The sequence below is a fragment of the Lepidochelys olivacea genome (genome assembly GCF_965140295.1).
Source record: "Lepidochelys olivacea isolate rLepOli2 genome assembly, chromosome: 2".
In the NCBI taxonomy this organism is placed as follows: domain Eukaryota; kingdom Metazoa; phylum Chordata; order Testudines; family Cheloniidae; genus Lepidochelys; species Lepidochelys olivacea.
Window position 1 is genome coordinate 239837822 of NC_140412.1, and position 16664 is coordinate 239854485.

General features: G+C 42.9%; 1 protein-coding gene across 5 annotated transcripts in view; it reads left to right on the forward strand.

Moving 5' to 3' along the window:
* The window catches only part of JCAD (junctional cadherin 5 associated), a 91007-nt gene that overhangs the window by 14672 nt on the left and 59671 nt on the right, over positions 1-16664 (forward strand). For 3 of the 5 annotated variants that reach the window (XM_084619243.1, XM_084619242.1, XM_084619241.1), the window contains exon 2: positions 1400-1532. The exons of the other annotated variants lie outside the window; for them this stretch is intronic. The gene's annotated coding sequence lies outside the window, so the exon portion shown is untranslated. The remainder of the gene's footprint in view (positions 1-1399; positions 1533-16664) is intronic. 5 annotated transcript variants of the gene reach the window in all.

Below are 16664 nucleotides of genomic sequence, written 5' to 3' on the forward strand. Positions count from 1 at the left end.
GGGGCAGGCAAGGGGAGCTGCATACTGAGCTGGGGTGTGACCTATGGGCCTGTAATGCTCATGTCCGCATGGGGTGCTGGAATAGCTGCCATTGAAGGGCCGCTGCGGTGCTCCATGCTTTGCATGCAGTCTGTGGTGTGACTTATCTCCAAAACCCTTTATTCAGGTTTTTTGTGAGGGAGGCAGGGATTGCCCTTCACCTTACCAAGAATTAGCCCCTGGGCCACAGATAACATCCTCACTCTGCCAGGGAAAGGGCAGGGCTACACAGACCATTCTGTACAGCACGTGCGTCATGCTAATCTGCAAATCACCACCCAGAATCCACATATGAATGACAACCACAGGCCTCTCCAACAAACCTCATATTAAAGGTTATGCTCAGGCTGAGGGGTCTCTCATGCAATGTAAATATTAAAGCCTATCTTCTTCCCCCACCCTACCCCATGCTTGGTGCCAAGGGGGCTCCATAGGGGCTGAGGTGTCAGGAATCTTCTCCCCTTCCTAGCCCTCTCTAGCTTGCAGGGTACTAGTTGAATGTGAAGCTGCAGTAGCTGGAGCTGCTCCCTTGTAGGCATTGGCCAGTCATTCCATGTAATGGTGGACCCTGTGGTCCTGTCCCCATTTCTCCTCTTACCTGTTCTGCTTCATCCTCCGCCAACTCCACTCCACTGGGATATGTGAGATGCTCCCACAAAACGGGGTTCCATTTCACTGACTTCTGCCACACTCCCTGCAATGGAACCACCCCAATTCCTCAACCACTGGCCCTTGAGGAGCAATCAGAATCCCACCCTAAATGAGGGATACCGGCACAACTCCTGCCCTGACCGACAGCAGTAGGATTATCCAGGCTGGTTGATAATGGCAGGATTTGGCTCAGTGACTTCTAAGGCAGGGCTAGACAGTTCTGACTCTCCACTCTTCTCTAGTTCATTCTGGACACTGGGTATGCCTCAGATGGCAGGTCTCCAGCGTGAATTTGTACAATATTTTAGCAGTCCAGCAAGCATTAGTTCAAGGTTTCAGTTATTCTAGTTCAGATGAAGAAAATGGTGGTTTTTGAGGAGGGCAGTGAAATCCCAACCTGCAGATTTTCCTTTCCTTGTATATTTATTTTGCAATCACTTTCCTCTTATGTGTCCTAAATCTGCAGTTTCTGAAGGCAGGAGACATGTGAGGAGGGGGAGGAGGAAGATGAGAGGAAACGGCTGTATGATATAGTAGTTTTTTTCTGTGCCACCATTTGTTTAACTGAGGGAATGTATCTAATGACAGTTACTACTATTTAAGGAAATAGGTTCCTATACAAAATCCTGTGGTTTCGATGTGATCCTTTTATAGGCATAAAGAGATTTTTCCACATCTCTCTCTTTCATTTTTGTTTCACTCAAACCAGGCCTTCAAACAGATAGTTCCAGAACACCAAGCCGTGGAACTGGACATTCTGCTCCTGTTATTGCTATGAGAGATGAAATGTCCCACCAATTTACCAACAAAGGCCACAAGGATGCACTCTGGACCAAGCTGAGGTCAGTAGAGTTATCCTAGATTTTACAGCAATGTAAGAGGGAGCAGAATTTGGCCATATTTATCCTGATGGGTTTTGAACTGGAAATACCTCATCATTATCACAAATCACATAATTTGATTAACAGAATAATATTCTATATGGCAAGATCTGTTACAGAACATAAACATAAGCAATTTCTAATGAATGACTGATTCTCAGTTCCTTTACAAATGCCAGTAACATGGACTGGTTAAGGTTAACTATAGGTTACCCTATAAATACGAACACTGCTTTTTAGAGTGATTCATTACTGATGTCTTCCACCTGAGTTTAAGAGGCCAATGACTCCCTTACACCAGTTTTACACCTGTGTAGTTCTACTAACTTCCAAGTGGCTATTTCTGATTTACACCAATGTAAGTAAGAGGGGAATCAGGCGCTGAGTGTTTAGCCAAAGTTCTGGAAATAACACGAACTTTACACAATTTAGAGCTTTATCGAGATCTTTAATGTATTACAGCATGCTATATAATCATATATGGTGCTGGCACACAGTTACAAAACAAAGATTTACTGAGTTCCAGTAGCCGCTCAGTGCCAGATGAGTATTATCTCATCACATACATATGCTGTGCAAAGATGCTGGTGCTAGTATTTTCCTTCTCTACTGCAGAGGCATGCCTGGTACCACCAGTTTGTGCTGACATAAATAATAACCTGTCCAAGCATCTCCCAAATCAAGTGCTTGGGGAAGGGGCAGACACAATGTTTCAGAAGGAAACATAACTGGAGTTCATTCACTGATCTGGCTTTCCAATTATATAACTTTATCTTGAGTAAGAGCTGAGAGCAAGAGAGTCATATACAAATTAATTGCATCATTCTATTAGATTGCTTATGCATTTCTTTTATTGTGGTAATTTATATGAAACTATGGATCTTTGTTTCTAGTACAAACCCTTCTTTTCAGTGAAAGACTCTGAACTAAATGCCTGTTTCCTCTGGAGACCTGAGACTTGATTTCCTGCTCACTTACATCAGTATTACACTGGTATAACTATTGACTTAAATGGAGAAGCTCCTGATTTACCCCATTCTGAGTGGAGTATCTGGGATTTCAGTCCTGACTCAGAGTCATGGGTGGGAAAGATTTGAATGGCCTCAACCTAAACTTTAATCAGAATTTCTCCCTATTAGAAACCTCCACACATATTGATATGATTGAGATATGCCTAAGATTGGTATAGCAGTATTACCACGCTAGCTGCTTCTTGAGCCCCTCCTCATGGCCAGAGGTTGCTCTGCAGATGACTTGCCTCACTTTCCTTTTCTTTGAGGGGCTTCTTAAATCAACTTAATACAGGCTTTCTTGAATGCAGTGACAACAGCCCTCCTTAGGGCATGGTTTATTACACTAAAGTTCAAAAATAAACCCAGAAGTCTTCTCTCCAACCTTAAGCTGGTCACAGCCCCAAACTCCTCTGGTGTCTCAGGGTCCTTCCTGCCTTAGCAGGTTACTCCCAGCCCTTCCTAGCTGGAGCAACTCCCCTAGTCTCAGGGTCTTCCCTGCAGGAGCCTCTCCCATGTTCTGCAGTCTCTCTATACTTCCTGAATACTTTTTCCCCTCCTCCTCATTCTCTCCCCCACAGCTTCCTATTGCTCTTTATGGGAGGATCAGCTCTTCCATACTCAGCCGGTTCTATTCATTAACCACAGACCTCATCCCAGGTGTATGAGGCAGGCTAACAGGCTGGGGATGGCCAGCTCCAGGTCTCAGGGCCTTAAAAGGGCAGGCCACCCCAGCACAAGCAGGAAGTTTCAGACCAGGATTGAGGTGTATTGGTAGAAGTAGGATCCAGAATGGAACAGTGCCTGCCCACACAGGGACAAATTCAATGGTGTTATTCCAGATTTATACTAGTGTAAGAGTGGTTCATTGTGCTTAGTTCTAGCCAATGAAGAGCATCAAATTCACACAGGCAGAAGTGACTCCAATAGAATTATTTACTTTGAATATACCAGTAAGTATTATAAACAACATTTTGGTAACTGTTTAATGTTTGTACACCGATAGTTACAGGCTTACTTGTATCTCTAGTATATAGTCAGCCCCTGTTCACTGAGTATTGCAACTTGGGTAGGAAAACTAGCTCCAAGCGTAAAGTTGGCTTAAAAGGATTCAAGCACAGAATGATGCTGCTAATAGTTGGTGGTTATTTTTTTCACCCTGATAGTACAAAAGGCAGCCAGACGTATCTGGTATGAAAGTGGGACAGGTAACTAATATCACTAAAGATAAGAGTCCCTGTCCACTTAAGAGCCTGCATCAGAAACACTATCAATTGTAATTCAGTAATTACATTTCTCTTATCACAAGTTTATTTCTCAGACATGCCAGAATTTCTGGGTGTGGTTCTCTTATTTATACCAGTGCATATCAGGTGTCATTGTTTTCACTTGTACCATTAGTAATTTTGTAAAAGTTGCAATGACAGTATATTTCTTCACCACAACTGGTAGCTTCTCAATTAAAATAAAACACAAAAGATAATAAATAAATAAATAAATAAAACACACACACCCAACCATGTTTTAACTTCCTGTAGTTTTCACTGGAGACTGGCTAAAGGTAACAATGCACTTAAAAATAGGCCCTATAATAAGACTGTACAAGCAAGTGTTAAGAGTTGCACAGGAAAGATGAAAGGACTAATACTAAACATGTTAAAAACCTAATGTGTTTAGTTATCTCATGTAGCCTTAGATATTCCATCAGCCAAGGGTTCTTCTGTAACCCTGCTGATTTGTGGCTAGCTTGTGCAGTGTGTTAGAGCAGAGGGGCCAGGACCCCACAGCAACAGCAGTCTCCACGAAGAATTCTTCTGTATCCTGTGACCTCAGCCAGATTCCTTCTGGGCATCATCCATGGTGCATTCACTTTGCCACTCTTGAGGAGGGCACAGCACATTTCCTTCTCTGAGCCCAGCCAGCTCTGTTAGATTGTGTGCAGACATGCTTTCACTCTGCCATCTTTTAGGCATCTAGCACTTGTGGGAATGATAGAAGGGAGAAGATCCTACACAACCCAAAAAAAGAGAAGAGTGAGCCTCAGCAGAGAAAGAAGAAAGAAGAAAGAAGAAAATACCTAGTGCCCTCCCCAACTATACATATAAAAATGATGGGGTCTAAATTAGCTGTTACCACACAAGAAAGAGATCTTGGAGTCATTGTGGATAGTTCTCTGAAAACATCCACTCAATGTGCAGTGGCCGTCAAAAAGCAAACAGAATGTTTGGAATCATTAAGAAAGGGATAGAAATTAACACAGACAGTATCATATTGCCTCTATATCAATTCATGGTACACCAACATCTTGAATACTGTGTGTAGATGTGGTCACCCCATCTCAAAAAATATATACTGGAATTGGAAAAAGTTCAGAAAAGAGCATCAAAAATGATTAGGGGTATGGAACAGCTTCCATATGAGGAGAGATTAATAAGACTGGGACTTTTCAGCTTGAAAAAGAGACGACTAAGGGGGGATATGATAGAGGTCTTTCAAATCGTGACTGGTGTGCAGAAAGTAAAGAAGGAAGTGTTATTTACTCCTCCTTGTAACACAAAAACTAGGAGTCACCAAATGAAATTAATAGGCAGCAGGTTTAAAACAAACAAAAGGAAGTATTTCTTCACACAATGCACAGTCAACCTGTGGAACTCCTTGCCAGAGGATGTTGTGAAGGCCAAGACTATAACAGGGTTCAAAAAAAGAACTAGATAAGTTCATGGAGGATAGGTCCATCAATGGCTATTAGCCAGGATGGGCAGGGATCCAGGGTTAATCGGTAGGTGGACTGCAAAATCTTTTTATTTGTTTATTATCATTATTTTTGCATTATTTTCTCTGGAGTCTGGACCTTGACTATACCTTGACCAAGAAATTTGGACCTTGACAAAAAATAATTGATTACCCCTGGTTGTCAGAAGCTAGGAATGGGCAACAGGATGGATCACTTGATGATTGCCTGTTCTGTTCATTCCCTCTGAAACACCTGAGATTGGCCACTGTTGAACGATAGGATACTGGACTAGGTGGACCATTGTCTGACCCAGTATGCCTGTTTTTATGTTCATGTACCCATAAAGTGTTGGCCAAGGTCTGTCCCTTTATCTTTCCCCTCCATTATGAGTAAACATGGTACAAATCGCAGCAAGGGGTAATTCATTTTAGAGCTGTGTCAAACTATGCCTTTATGTAAGCTTTTGGATAGCCTAAAGGACAACTTCCTTTCACACACGACTTAACAATTGTGTTCAATGCAGTAGAATAATTTCCATCCTGGATTTACCCTGATATCAATTAACACCTCAAAATGCCACAGATAGGAAAGGATTAAACTTCTTTTTTCTTTCATTGTTTCTTTATTGCTTTTACAAACAAATATTTTATCTTGTGGTCTTCGCAATTTAAAAAATGCATATAAATTAATTTGCCAGTTGTGTGGCTAATTGGTCTAGGACACGCACTTCCTTTCAAGCAGACCTCTATTAACATGTAAATTACATGTTTACCCTGGCTCCTTTCTTTCTGTGATCTTAAGTGGGGAATGCAGTGTTTGGATTAAAGATTGTTAGAGAAATCTCAACATCTACAAGATTATGAATACAAATAGATGAGGTGACATGAATATCAGGTGAGATACTGGACAGCTGGGCTATGTGCCCCATGGCTTTATATCTCAACATTAAAGCCTTATGGTGCATCCATTGGTTTATTAGCAATGAGTGCATATCTCCAAGGGTAACCATCACACTTTCTACCTCCCTATACTGAAAAGCAAATGAGAAGCTTTCTTCAGCAGGTGGTGCAGCTTCTGGATCAACTTCAAGGGGAACCCAAAGAAGAATAAACTGTAGCAATCCAGCCCAGAGGTGATGAAAGAACGTTGAATCCTCCATATTGGGGAGCAAAGCTGGTCAAAAAATGTCCCTGCCAAAAAGTGGGATTTAGTCAAAAATGATGCTTGTTACAGGAAGATGTTGCTTTGGATCAAATTTTCCATTGAAAAATTTCAAAGTGAACTGAAACTACAATTTTAATTTAATTTCACATTTAAATTTACATTTTGTTTCATATTTTGAATTTTTGTTTTTCCCCCTTCTCCCTCTTTTTGCCACCGAGTTCAATACAATAAATAATGTACAAAGGTTTTTCTTGTTTTTTACATTTTTCTATCTTTCCTTTTTGTTCTTTTTACACTGCAACTTTTCAAAACGGCTCCAACGTTGGAAAACTTGCAGAGTGGCAAAGGGAAAAAGGAAAGCACTGTAACTTTTCCAAAGCTGATGAAGTTTTAAAAGTTAGAGTGGAAAGGGGGAGGTGGAAATAAATAAACAAACACTATTCAGCCTATTGACTTCGGTAGTGAAAAGGCAGAATAGGGAAAATGGCATGCACTGTAATACAGCTAAATGTAAATATAGACATCTAGGAACAAAGAATGTAGGCCATACTTTCAGGATGGGGGACTCTATCCTGGGAAGCAGTGACTCTGAAAAAGATTTGGGGATGGAGAGGCATAATCTGTTGAACATAAGCTTCCACTGTGATGCTATAGCCAAAAGGGCTAATGTGATCCTTGGATGAATAAACAGGGGGATCTTGAGTAAGGGTGGAGAGGTTATTTTACCTCTGTATTTGGCACTGGTGTGACTTCTGCTGGAATATTGTGCTCACAATTTAAGAAAGTTGTTGAATAATTGGAGAGGGGTCAGAGAAGAACCACAAGAATGATTAAAGGATTAGAAAACCCGCCTTATAGTGACTGAGCTCCTTGAGTCTATTTAGCTTAACAAAGAGGAGGTTAAGGGGTAATTTGATTACAGCCCGTAAGTAACTAGATAAGGAACAAATATTTAATAGTGGGCTCTTCAATCTAACAGCAAAAAGTATAACACAATCCAATGGCTGCAAGTTGAAACTAGACAAATTCAGATTGGAATTCAGGTGGAAATTTTTAACAGTGAGCGTAACTAACCATCGGAACAATTTACCGCAGTTGTGGTGGATTTTCAATCATGGACGATTTTTAAATCAAGATTGGATGATTTTCTAAGATATTTTGGGGAAGTTCTATGGCCTGTGATTTACAGAAGGCCAGATGAGATTATCACAGTGGTCCCTTCCAACCTTGGGATCTATGGAAAAACAAAATCCAGAATTTTTTTAGTTTTCAAAAAAAAACATTTGAATCAAATATTATCAAAATGCAAAATGTTGGATGGAAACATTATGTCTAGTTTTCTGGGATACGTGAAACATATGAAAAATGTTGAAAGAAAATTTCTCACTTTCTGAGGGGAAAAATGCATTTTTGACCAGCTGTAGTGGAGAGAAAAGAATTAACTTTTCAAGTAGCCAAGAGACGGTGATATGGTAGCCAGTCCAGACTAAGATGAGCTTCTGTCTTGAGGGAGTAGGCCAGAGTCTTGTCTTATAGATTTTAAGGTCTTTGAACATAGCAAAAGTGGCCTCTAAATTCTGACTTCTCTGAAGGGGATAACACCCTGTGCCCCTCAACTCCTCCAAGTTAGAAAGCAATGAACAATTTTTTAAAAATTGCTGCAGATAGCATCATGCTTTCTTCAAGTCTCATGTGCAGAACTGTTCCCTTTCTCTGCTCTCTTCAGGTGCTAGAGACCAGCACAGAAGGTCAAAGGCTGAAACGGTCACAGATTTTTACACTCTGTACTTCTACACTCCCCTTTCCTCCTCCCCCTCTATTGTGTCATTTAGGCACCGCTCTGCATTGGGTTGGGGTGGAAACCCAGCAGAGGCAGAATTCCTTTCAGAACTCCCTGGCATACATACATGGGTGCTTCATAGAATCACAGAATATTAGGGTTGGAAGAGACCTCAGGAGGTCATCTTGTCCAATCCCCTGCTCAAAGCAGGACCAATCCCCAATTAAATCATCCCAGTCAAGGCTTTGCCACCTCTAAGGATAGAGATTCCACCACCTCCCTAGGTAACACATTCCAGTGCTTCACCACCCTCCTAGTGAAATAGTTTTTCCTAATATTCTCCCCTATCCACCTTGTCTGCTCTGCTTGTCAGTGCTTAGGGGCAGATCCATAACTTCATCTCTTCCACACCCGCTATTTCAAGGGATGCAGAGAGGGAACAGTTCCTGGACTCCAAAACAGGTAGGGAATGCATCTGTGCCTGGCTGCCACTCAGAGGCACCCTATCCCCTTCCTTGCATACCCTCAGAGCGGTGTGGCACAGCCCGGTCCCCAGAAAGCTTATTGCAACCAAACAGCTTTCTCAGTTGTTTGAGTCCTCTCATTATTTCAGTCCCACCCTAGCGAAGATTTGAATTATTACTTTGCCAGCAGCACGTACTGTATGGCCTTTCTTTATTAACGCTCAAGATTAAGTCTTAGGTGACGATGTGCTTTCCAGGTTGAAATTCCATTCTAAATGATAAAGCCATAAGGGCTCTAACAGTGAGAAACTGAGATCAGGTTCAACTGGAGTGTTAACGTCAAGTCCACCTAAGCTGGAGTTAATAAATAGCTCAATACTGGAAAAGACAAAGACTTTTAGAAAAACCCAGTTGAATATTTATAACCATAACCAAGTAGGACAAGTCCTGTTGGTGTTTACCTGTCAGAATTTCTAAGATACAGGGCATCTTGCAATGGACTGGCTTGTGTTCACCATCCTCCTTTGCTGGGGGGGATATGTCAGATTGCTCACAGGTAAGCTCTACTGGTCAAGCTCACCAGTTAATTCTGTTACCAGTGCCACAAATGTGCAGTTAGCAGCTGATCATGGTGTCTGCACGAGACACATTATGATGTTTTAAAGAATAAGGCAGACAAATGCACATACACAGAACTAAGTTTTCAAAGGGCCTAGGGTCTGTGTGTGCACATCTGCCTGCACACACAGTAATCAGGAAACTGCTTACTTAGGTACGCACTTTGGCTGCGTCAATCTGCGGTTTGGAGGCCTGAGCAAAGGTTGAGTGTGCAGAAAGTGGGGGCTGTAGCAAATTGCGGTACGATTATGATGGGTCCCACGCTTCCTCTTCTTGGAGGGGGTTCAGGATGCAGTTTCCTGCCCCTGAACTAGGGTATCTACGGTCCCACTAGTAACCCAGAGAAGGGTAGTGGAGAGGGAGGGACCCGAGCCCACCCTCTACTCTGGGTCCCAGCCCAGGGACCCTAGGGATAGTGGTAAAGCACTTGAACTAGTGCTTCCTTCCCCTGGGCTACTTCCTTCTGCTCTTCAGCTTGTGGGGCTTCCTGCCCTCCCTTTGCACAAGCTGGGTGTCTCTTTACCTAGGGTCTTGGTCTTCTAGCCAGCCACGGCACTTCTCTAAACTCTCCTCTACTTCAACTCCTTCAGACTGCTCTCTGCTCCAACTCTTTCCCCTGGATGATTGAATCAGGGTTTTTATTTTATCAGGTGACTAGCTTCAGGTGCTCTAATTGGCTTCAGGTGCTTTTAATTAATCTATAGAAACCTTTCTTCCCTCTACAGGGAATAAGGCTTCTCCTCATGCTGGGATTTACATATCTCTCCTAGATCACTCTCCTGCTGCCTTCTGGCCATGCTGAATCACAGGGCCCTTTAAAAACTGGGCCCATGTTCATGCTGGCAGCCATTCACCAAAGCAGCAGCTGCTAGAAATGACAGTGGCATCCAAAATAATAAGGTGAGCTGATGATTATGACAATAATCCAATAGAATCCCCTGGGTTATTTTGTTTGGTTTCTTTCAGTGAGTTTAGTGCAGGTGAATTTTCATTGCCAGGCTGGGGGTCCCGGAGACTGGAAATCTCTGTTGGCCTACAGAGCAGAAACAGCACAGGCACCAGCGTGACAGTCCCCTTGCTGTCCTGCCTCAACCCCCCATGGGAAGGGTCAGCCGCGGAGCAAAGGCAGTGCGTTTCCCCCATCCATTTAGCCCGCACTCTCCCTGCTGAGTCTGCCAACAAGAATACCTGTTCGTGCCAATTGCGGTGGTAGTTTGTTATTTATGGATGCACGCTCACTAGGAGCTGGAATCTGTGGGACAAAACCTCCTGTGGGGTAAAGTGGTGTAGCTCCTTCGGCTTCAGTGAAGTTTACCCAATTTGCACCAGCTGAGGATCTGTTTCTAGTTAGCAACGCTCTCTGATTTGTTTTTAAACGTATATCTGATCTTTGCCTCTGTGATCTCCTCAGCCCTGGCACCCTCGCTGTTACTGGTGGAGAATGACAACCGTTCCAACAGCGCTCTGGGGCGACAGCCGCTCTTATCCTGATGGTGTAGCAGGAGAGTGCAGTGGTGTTGAAATGCACTCCCAGGAGGCTTTCCTCTTTCTAGCGGGCTGTCATTAGGGAAGTGCACCCTTTGACTGATGTTTCAATGCCCGAGTGTGTCCAATTATCACAGATGTAATTCTTACTGGTTTTGCTGTCAAGGTGGAAGTATAATCTCGCACCTCATAAGCAGCAGGACCTGCTGTACGTGCTTGTTCTTGTCCTCCCTGCCATGCGTTACATCCACCTCTTGGCTCTGTGTAGAATCATCTTGTTGACTGGAGGGCGCATAGTTTGGCGACACTGTTTTATTAAAAGATGAGCGACTATTTTCTCCAGCCTTCAGAGAGTGCAAAACATCTGTTGCTTCACAGATCTGCCTTTGTACTATTCCAATTAGATTTGTGTACTGTACAGTGGAGACCACTGAAAGGTGAAATCCCTGCAGGGACGGATTTGTGAGATTCTGCAGGAAATTGGTATTACAAGTAATTGTTTCCTGCTGAGGGATCTATCAGAAATTCACAGAAAAGCTACACTTTTCATCAGTCTCCTGTAAAGAGTACCTAGAAAACTAAGGTTCACTTACTCTGCAGTTATCCTGTGGTGCACACACATGACACTCTGTATGCACTCCTGTTACAGTGGTTATCTGTCTAGTTATGACTAGCTATGCTGGGGTTGACTTGTAAAGATATAATAATGTTCTGTAAATTATAAATCTGCTTAAATGGCAAATGAGGAGAGGCTGGATATTTAGGACCCTCTGCGCTAGGACTTTGTCAGCTGGTATTGGCTAATGCTACCTACCTTTAGTGTGTCAGATTACAAAACCTTCTTCTAAAGTTAAAACAAAATGTTCTGTCATTTAAAAAAAAAAAGTCCTCTCCTAGTCACGTAACGCTTAGGATGTGCCACCTTCATTCTCAAAGAGATCAGCTGCAGCTCAACTTTCTTCTCTGATTCCCACTAATTTCATAATGTGCCTGATGTTTCCTCACATTAACATGATCTTATTTAAAATGAGAAGGCACTCACATGATGGCATATATGACAGCTTTGCAGTAATACTGATTTCTACCTGTATGTAGAGTTCAGTGTAAATGCTGGCTTATCCCCCTCAAGAATCCAGTTGTTGCTTTAACCTGTGATAGTCCTGATAGACTATTTTGAGTCAGAGTAATGTTAACTGTAGATGGGAGCTTGCATCCTGGTGTACTCTGTCCTTCCCTCACTCCCTGTAGATTTGCAAAAGTAGGCCACTGCCAGCAGCTGGTTTGGGTGCGCCATCTCCATTGAATGTGGGCCTTGTATTATTCATTTGGCTGTGTGACAGCTCTAAACTTGAAGCAACTGAGACTTTGAACTAGATAAAAGGAAATCTCTGCTATAATTATTGCAATCAGCAAAATACCCAGTGCGTTGTAACTATTTTTGTAATACAAATACTTTGCCGTTTCGAACCTAAGTAAAACCTCTGTGTTTGGCTTTCCAATAAAATTGCTACTTGAACTGCTGTCACAGGGGTTGAAAAATATATAAACTCCTGAAACCATGCTTGCTAGCTCTGCTGCTCCTCCAGTGCCAATAATTTCAGGAGAAAGGATGGTCCCTTTGATACATGCATTGTAGTGCAACTGGAGTATAGTGGCCAACTACAGGAAACATACAGTATACCGCACGTATACAGACGGACAGCCAATTTCTCTTCTGAGACACTCACAGTAGTGGTCATCTTCAGTATTCTGCAAACCTATATGTGCAGATTTCCTGCTGATGTCAAGCAGGAAACATACACACATAGGCAGAGGAGACACTACATTAGCACATTACTGTGCAAGACTGAGAGCAGAACTTTTCCTTCTTCCATCATTCCCATATTTAAAGAGTTTCTTCATCCTTCTTCTAATTATGGTGCTGATAACATTGTAACTTGTGGTATTTAATTTTTAAATGGAAACTTTTACTTCTAAATCCTGGATTTACTTCTAATTCCTTTTTGAAATGTATCTCCACATCTGCATGCTATTCTTTAAGGTATCAATATGAGAATGCAGTATAGGGAGGGAGGGATTTTTTCTTTGTGGTGTTGGTGTAACTCGCTGAAATTAAGGATGGATGCATTTTTTCGAGAATAAGCATTTGACTTTAAAGTTATAAGCCTCTGATTGCAAACCTAAGTTTACCTGCCAGCAGATCAGTTCATCTGGTGGCTTGTTATAACCATTGCCTGACATCACCAGGAATAAGCATGTTAAATCGATTAGGCCTTTTACAGTCTAGCACGGATTTAGGTAAACTGCATTAAAGTTTGCCAAACAGAAGGGTTTGATGAGAAGAACAGATTGTTCATGTGGAACCCTGCGAGAGACAAATATTTGAGAAGTGCAAGAGTGTCTGTTACATGGACCCCTAACTGCTTTATCACATGAGAGAAGAATCTAGCCAAGTGTAATGCACTTATAGCATAAGAACTTGGTTGAAAGATTTTTGTCAGATCACCCAAACAGATATTTCATCTCTAGCAAAAGGCACTGCCATCAAAATAGATGAGTTCCCGACACACGTTTCTCAACTGCTTATTTCTCTGTACGCCATGCATAAAGATAATTTGCTTTTTGTATTCGGAATTAATTCAGTGCAGTGAAATGGTGAGGTACTCTCTCTCTCTTTGTACCTGGATTTTCATAACTTTCTTATTATTTTTATGTCTAGCTTGAGGGGAGAGGAATATGGATGACAAATTCAGCATCACATTGGGATGCTTGGTTAACTTAAAAAAACTATGTAGGGCTAAGAATGAGTTTGTATTTCAGAGTAACAGCCGTGTTAGTCTGTATTCGCAAAAAGAAAAGGAGTACTTGTGGCACCTTAGAGACTAACCAATTTATTTGAGCATAAGCTTTCGTGAGCTACAGCTTATATTGTGCTTCTAGTCTCTTGTGTGTTTGTTAGAGATTCAACACAGGCCTGCTCAAATCATGAGAGAAAAAATTAATAATAAACACTAAATGCTTAAGTCAGTTAATGGAAATTTTTACGTTTTGGGGGTTTTTTTGTTTGGTTGTTTTTTTTAAAGGAAATGTTTGTGGTCATCAAAAGCGCTAGAATGGCCTGCCTGGTAACTGAAGTCCTCTGTCTAGTCACAGGGCAAGCAGCAATGTAACCTCTCCAAGCTGCCACATTTATGTGTGTCAGTCCTAATCTGGAGTACCACCACTAAGGCTACGAGGGTAGTTCAATTTCCACACCATTCACTCATTACCGTTTCTTCCCCGAACGGGGGAAGTCCCGGATGACTGGAAAAAGGCTAATGTAGTGCCAATCTTTAAAAAAGGGAAGAAGGAGGATCCTGGGAACTACAGGCCAGTCAGCCTCACTTCAGTCCCCGGAAAAATCATGGAGCAGGTCCTCAAAGAATCAATCCTGAAGCACTTACATGAGAGGAAAGTGATCAGGAACAGTCAGCATGGATTCACCAAGGGAAGGTCATGCCTGACTAATCTAATTGCCTTCTATGATGAGATTACTGGTTCTGTGGATGAAGGGAAAGCAGTGGATGTATTGTTTCTTGACTTTAGCAAAGCTTTAGACACGGTCTCCCACAGTATTCTTGTCAGCAAGTTAAAGAAGTACGGGCTGGATGAATGCACTATAAGGTGGGTAGAAAGTTGGCTAGATTGTCGGGCTCAATGAGTAGTGATCAATGGCTCCATGTCTAGTTGGCAGCCGGTGTCAAGTGGAGTGCCCCAGGGGTCGGTCCTGGGGCCGGTTTTGTTCAATATCTTCATAAATGATCTGGAGGATGGTGTGGATTGCACTCTCAACAAATTTGCGGATGATACTAAACTGGGAGGAGTGGTAGATACGCTGGAGGGCAGGGATAGGATACAGAGGGGCCTAGACAAATTGGAGGATTGGGCCAAAAGAAATCTGATGAGGTTCAATAAGGATAAGTGCAGGGTCCTGCACTTAGGACGGAAGAACCCAATGCACAGCTACAGACTAGGGACCAAATGGCTAGGCAGCAGTTCTGCGGAAAAGGACCTAGGGGTGACAGTGGACGAGAAGCTGGATATGAGTCAGCAGTGTGCCCTTGTTGCCAAGAAGGCCAATGGCATTTTGGGATGTATAAGTAGGGGCATAGCGAGCAGATCGAGGGATGTGATCGTCCCCCTCTATTCGACATTGGTGAGGTCTCATCTGGAGTACTGTGTCCAGTTTTGGGCCCCACACTACAAGAAGGATGTGGATAAATTGGAAAGAGTCCAGCGAAGGGCAACAAAAATGATTAGGGGTCTGGAACACATGACTTATGAGGAGAGGCTGAGGGAACTGGGATTGTTTAGTTTGCAGAAGAGAAGAATGAGGGGGGATTTGATAGCTGCTTTCAACTACCTGAGAGGTGGTTCCAGAGAGGATGGTTCTAGAGTATTCTCGGTGGTAGAAGAGGACAGGACAAGGAGTAATGGTCTCAAATTGCAGTGGGGGAGGTTTAGGTTGGATATTAGGAAAAGCTTTTTCAGTAGGAGGGTGGTGAAACACTGGAATGCATTGCCTAGGGAGGTGGTAGAATCTCCTTCCTTAGAAGTTTTTAAGGTCAGGCTTGACAAAGCCCTGGCTGGGATGATTTAATTGGGGATTGGTCCTGCTTTTGAGCAGGGGGTTGGACTAGATGACCTCCTGAGGTCCCTTCCAACCCTGATATTCTATGATTCTATGATTCTGTTGAGACTAATAAGGATGCGAAGTACTAAGGCCAATTGTGGTGCTGTTTGTGATAAGGAAACCGTTGAGAAATAGAGGGAGACCATAGTTTAAGGATCAGAAAACAAACTCCTCTGTTCCTTGCTTTTCTAAAAAAGGAGGAAATTAAGAGGAAATTAAGACGCGCAATTCTTCATTCAGGTCATTTTTGCGTTGCTTTTGTAGTATAAATAGTATTGTGTGCATGATCACACATGTGCTCTTGGATTCCTACAAGGCACAACAAAAGAAGGACGTAGTAAGAAGATGTAACTGTATTTTAATTTCCTGGTTTTAGTGGATTTAAGTTAGATCTTCAGTGTTGTTAATTTTATTTGCAGTGATAATTTGTTCAGGTGTTGCTTATCTATCTCCCCAAACTTTCTTGAATGCACACGGGGGTCTTAACTACTGTTTTGGCCCAGAATTTCCTTCTAGGCTCATGTCCATTTTGGAATATTCATGGGTTGAAGGGAGCTGAATAACCTTTCTGGGGTCAAGTATGAGAGGGGTAGCCATGTTAGTCTGGATCTGTAAAAGCGGCAAAGCTGCTGCTTTCTGGGGTAGAGCCTCAACTGTTCTAGTTTGGTGTAGCTCCATTAACTCTACAAAGTCCCTCCATCTCCCAGGGGGGGCAGGGGTGGAAAGACATGGGCAGGGGGCTGCTTTTGTTTCCATTCTGCCCCTTCCTGCCGAGCAGAGAGGGGTCCAGGCTCCCCGGTCCCGCTCTGGCTTCCAGCTTGGCTGGGGGCAGGGTCTCCTGGGAAAGAGGCGGGGTAGGGGTGGGGCTTTGGGGGAAGAAGAAGTGCCGTGGGGTGGGGGGGGGAAGAAAACCCTTTCTGTCAGTGTAGGGCTATGACTACCTACAGGGCTATGCTGACACTGCTATGCTGGTCTATCCATAGCGTTGACATACCTTGTGACCCTCATTTGGCGTTGACCTTTAACAACGCATGCCAGGGCTTAAGGGAGGCACAACTGGTTTCATATTTCTGAAGGGGCCCTCGGCTTTCAAAAGTTTAAGATACGCTAGGTAGTCTGACCAGCTACTTAACAAGGCTGCAGAACGTCCCATGGCGATTCCTACA